The 5,550-nt window shown below is 43.1% G+C and overlaps 1 pseudogene; it reads left to right on the plus strand.

The window, feature by feature from the left end:
* Nucleotides 1-3,652: 3,652 nt before the first annotated feature.
* LOC101611914 lies at nt 3,653-4,658 on the plus strand (annotated as a pseudogene).
* Nucleotides 4,659-5,550: the final 892 nt, after the last annotated feature.

The raw sequence follows: 5,550 nt of genomic DNA on the forward strand, positions 1-5,550 counted from the left end.
GAGATGAACCTCCAAACCAGGCACAGTTAAGGAAGAAGAGCATTTATGTGAGGCTTACAGATCCAGAGGAAGTTCCATATGGTATAAGAAATTGGCCCCCTTTTACAGGGCCAAACAGAGAGAATAAAACCAAAAGCCATCACAAGGAAACACACTTCAGGAATTCCAGGCAGAGCTCAAGCACTCTGCATATCTTTAGACTGGAATTCCAGATCCACCCTCAAACCTTAGGGGTGGACCTTAGGGTCCACCCACAGTGACACTTTCTCCAGCCAGGTGTTTGTTCAGCAGCAAGAAAGTAACTGCAACAATGCCTGACATATAAGTGCTTAGTAATCTTTATTTCATTTTTTTTAATTATATTACTCAGAACAAGATAGAAACATTGAGAAATAAGTATTGTTAGGAAAGCTTACCTGCTCAAAAAAAGGACAAAATTGTAAGAGGTTTCATGATTTGTTATGGCATTAGTAACATATACCAAAATAAAAGAAAGCAGCACATTCAAAAGCTTGAGTGAAAAACAATTTTGAATTAGAATTTCATACCCAGCCAAGCTATCCTTGACATGTGAAAACAAAATAGAACTTTTTAAAATTATGAAAGGCCTCAGCAAGTTTACCTCTCACCTTTTCTTAATAAGTCATTTTGGTACATACTGAGGAAAAAACAAGGGCTTAAGCAATAAGACAGGATAGTATGAAGGTTTTAATAAAAGTGCATTCTAAAGCTGGGCATGGTGGCAAACACCTTTATTTCCAGCATTTGGGAGGCAGAGGTAGGAAGATCATCATGAGTTAGAGGCCACACTGAGATGACATAGTGAATTCCAAGTCAACAAGGACCAAAGCTAGACCCTACCTTGAAAAATAAAATATAAATAGTCAGGTGTGGTGGCACACAGCTTTAATTCCAGCACTTGGGAGGCAGAGGTAGGAGGATCACCATGAGTTAGAGGCCACCCTGAAACTACATAGTTAATTCCAGGTCAGCCTGGGCCAGAGTGAAACCCTACCTTGAAAAAACCAAAACCTAACTAACTAACTAACTAAATAAATAAAGTTCATTCTAGTTGTTAGAAAGGCAAAGAGAAAAAGTTCCAGGGTGACAATCACACAAACAACCTATTAAACATGTAGTCCAGTTTGGATGCGAAAGAAAATATTCAGTTAGAGCTTTCTGATTACAAAAGGGATTCTATATACTTGAAATCCAAAGGAAAATAAAAGTGAAAGGCTGATACAGAAATTTGAAATGTGGTGCAGCATTGTAGTAGCTGTTACTTAGAGGGCCAAGTAGAAGGACTGAAAGTTCAAGGTCTCCCTGGACAATAGCGTGGGGTTCAAGGACAGTCTGAGCAATTTAGCTAGGCACTACCTCAAAAACAAAGAGTAAATAGCAGGCTGCGGACATAGGCTAGCTCAGTGGCAGAACACTTACTCAGCATCTTGTTCAGTTCTCAGTAGCATGAGGGGAACAGTCCTTTGAGAGATACAAGCTTTACAAGATGTCAAAGTTTAGACATGAAGCAGCCAGTTCAAATATGAACAAGAAATTACTAGACTTAGTAAACTTGTAAAAACCGTCCCAGTTCAAAAAGGAAAACAAAAAAATAATTAAACATAACTTTGCTGTGAGCAACATTTACATTATAAATGTGCTTAGTTTGTTTTTCACTTTTAATTTTAAAAAAATTTGGAGTACATTCAAAAACATCATATACTACAATGAGCCCTTTTATGCCTATAACCCATGACACATCTCATAGCCAGTTTTATTCACATCTTCTCACTTGCTTCTCCTCACTTCCTGTATTATTTGGGAATATGTCTAAGTTATTCTATCACACCTGTAAATAGCTCAGTATTTAGCTTGAAATGATAGTTTTCGAATAAACTCTATACATTGATTGGCATAGGCTACAGTTTAGATCTTAAATGTCCCCCACAGTACCTTGTGGTTAAGGTTTTAACGCTATCCCGTAGGAGGTGGGGACTATAGGAAGGAAATTTATCTTATTGGGGGAGCTTGTAATTGAAGGAGATATTAGGATACTGAGACCCTCCTTTCTCTCCCTCTCTTTGCTTCTTGGACCATGTCCTCCAATTATATCTTGCTCTGCCACAGGCCCAAAGTAACAGGGTCAATTGACTTAACACATTTTTTTTTTTTTTATTTGAGAGCAGACAGAGAGAAAGAGGCAGACAGAGAGAGAGAGAGAGAGAGAGAGAGAGAATGGGCACGCCAGGGCTTCTAGCCACTGCAAGCGAACTCCAGACGCATGCGCCCTCTTGTGTATCTGGCTAACGTGGTCCCTGGGGAATCAAGCCTCAAACCGGGGTCCTTAGGCTTCACAGGCGAGCGCTTAACAGCTAAGCCATCTCTCCAGCCCTTTAAGCCATTCCTCCAGCCCGACTTAACACATTTTTAATGTGTTTATAAAATCAAAGATTGTTAGTAATTGATGTGTTTCCATCCATGGCAGTTGTTATTTTGTTGGCCAGTAGGAGTTCCTAAGGCTAGCTTCCCTGTGACATGACTTTTGATATGATAAGATGTTCCTAAATCATTGTGTACATTTCTTTGTTCCTCCTTCCTTAATTTTTGAATTTTTTTTTTTGAGGTAGGGTCTTGCTCTAGCCCAGGCTGACCTGGAATTTAGTATGCACTATGTAGTCTCAGACGGCCTCGAACTCCTACCTCTGCCTCCTGAGTGCTAGGATTAAAGGTGTGTTTTTATTTCCCAGTTCTAAAGTAAGCCGTTTCTCTGGGGTACTCTAATCCTTTTTAGTGCACAATGCTTCTTAAAGCCTGCAGCCTCTTTGCTACTGTCGTCTTGGCCATTACTAAGAGAATCTCACTGCTACTGATCTGGCCACAGTCACCAGTTATTTTCACTATAAAGATCTAGGAAGTATTTTTGTTTGTTTGTTTTCCTTCAGGTTAAATCTTTACTTCTAACTCAAATTTAAGACTTGGGACTATTGGCTGCCTCTTTTGACTTCATGTCTGTCTCCTTTCGTCTGTATTGAATATATCAGTTCTCAATGACCTGAGTGTAATAGCTAATAATTTACCTTACTTATCCTTCATAAAAGCAAAACCAGTCCAGTCTTAAGAATAATAGGCACAGGGCTGGAGAGATGGCTTAGCAGTTAAGCGCTCGCCTGTGAAGCCTATGGACCCCGGTTCGAGGCTCGGTTCCCCAGGTCCCACGTTAAACAGATGCACAAGGGGGCGCACGCGTCTGGAGTTCGTTTGCAGAGGCTGGAAGCCCTGGCGCGCCCATTCTCTCTCTCTCCCTCTATCTGTCTTTCTCTCTGTGTCTGTCACTCTCCAATAAATAAATAAATAAAAAATGAACAACAACAACAAAAAGAATAACAGGCACAGGCCCAGACCAGCAGAGGCAGCAGCCAGAGCAGTGCTGCAGCCTGTGCCCTCTCCTGCCCACCACCCACAGCCCCAGGGTGCTTCCTCCTCTACCACCCCTCCTACTCTGCCCACCAACATGACCCCCCTCGCCTTTCTGCCCTTCCCCTTACCCCTTTCCCCTCAGTCACTTTGCACCTGCAGTTTCTGCCTTTCATCCCCTCACCAGTGACCAAAGACTTGGCCACTCAACGTCCAGCTCCCCCAAACTCTGCTCAACATGGACACTGGTGTGATCGAAGGTATAAATGTCACTCTCACCATAGGGCTACTTTTGCATGGAAAGGAAGTTGGCAGTATCATTGGAAAGAAAGGAGAATCAGTTAAGAAGATACCTCAAAAGGAAAGTGTCTGAAGAGAATTATCATTTTGGCTGGGCCCACTAAGGCCATCTTCAAAGCCTTCAGTATGATCACTGATAAACTGGAAGGGGACATTAAAGGTGTGTTTTTATTTCTGGCACAGCTGCCAGTAGAACCCCTCCCCAGTTACTCTAAGGCTGGTGGTCCCTGCTGGTCAGCGTGGCTTGCTCATTGGAAAAAGCAGTTTCAATATCAAAGAAATAGAGAGTACAGGGGGCCATGCTCCCCAATTCAACTGAGAGGCCGTCACTATTGCTGGCATCCCACAACCCGTCATTGAGGGTGTCAGACAGATCTGCATGGTCATGTTGGGGACTCTCTCCCAGGTCCCCCTGGAGGGTGGGACCATCCAGGACCAGCTCAAGCCCTCCAGTTCTCCAGTCATGTTTGCAGGTGGTCATGACAGGTACGGCACAGGGAGCAACAGTACGAGCTTTCCCCTTACCACCCTGTCCGTGTCAAGGCTGAACGGGAGGGGCCACCTCTAGAGGCCTGTGCATTCAAGGACAGAGCGCTGTTCCCCAGCCGCACCAGTCAGCAATGCAACAGCCTCCTTTTCTCATGGTGTACGGCAGTACCAGACTCAGTACAGGTTTGGATACATCTGTTCAGACTCCTTCTCATGGGCTCACTATTCCAACTGATTTCATTGGCTGCGCCATCAGGTGTCAGGGCACCAAAATCAATGAGATCCGTCAGATGTCTGGGGCTCAGATCAAAATTGCAAACCCAGTGGAAGGGTCGACTGATAGATAGGTCGCCATCACTGGATCTGCTGACCGCATTAGCCTGGCCCAGTATCTAATCTAATCTATAATTGATGCCAGGCTTTCTTTGGAGATGGGTGGCATGGGAACCAGGTAGTCTAGATTTATCCATACTCCCTCTCTGCTTGCTGCTCACTGTCACCACCACCACTCATGATCCGTCTGTGTAGTTTCTGAACAGTTAGTGCTTCCAAGTTTTGAATAGCTTGTAAATTTTAAGTTTCTACACAATTTATCATCCACTAGTGATTTCTTTTTTAAAGCTGAGCATGGTGGCTCACACCTTTAATCCCAGCACTCAGGAGGCAGAGGAAGGAGGATCACCATGAGTTCTAGGCCACCCTGAGAATACATAGTGAATTCCAGGTCAGCCTGGGGTAGAGTGAGACCCTATCTTGGAAAACCAAAAAAAAAAAAAAAAAAAAGGTAATACCAGAAACAGGCTATACACTTAAAAATTACTTACTTATTTTATTTACATGTGTGTGGGGGGGGTGTAGGGCATACCAGGGCCACTTGTTGTGTCTGGCTTTATGTATGTGTGTGTCTGGAGAATTGAACCTGGGCTGGCAGGCTTTGAAAGCAAGCACTGCTGAGCCATCTCCATAGCCCCTAGATAGGGTGCTTATAAAGATAAGAAATTGGAGATACTAGAAGTTTGGAGTTTAAAATTGGACAGTCTCATTGATTTGAGGTCCCTGAGATGGACATATAGAAAGAGGATGTATCCCAGCTGGTGCTCTTATGCCAGGAGGCAGAGAGAAACGGAGATAGAGGCCCTCCCAGTAAGCTTTACCTCCGTAAGGTCCACAGTACATTCCAGTACCACCAGCCTGAGGACAAAGGCTTCATGGATATATATTTGGAAATACACTTTTAAAACATAATGTATATATTTTCATAGTGATTATTGGATCCTGGAAACTTACCAGAGTTGAATCCAAAAATAAATGATATCTTCCTAGTTAAGAATGTATATTTTTCATTTT

This window comes from Jaculus jaculus, chromosome 19 (genome assembly GCF_020740685.1).
Source record: "Jaculus jaculus isolate mJacJac1 chromosome 19, mJacJac1.mat.Y.cur, whole genome shotgun sequence".
Lineage (NCBI taxonomy): Eukaryota > Metazoa > Chordata > Mammalia > Rodentia > Dipodidae > Jaculus > Jaculus jaculus.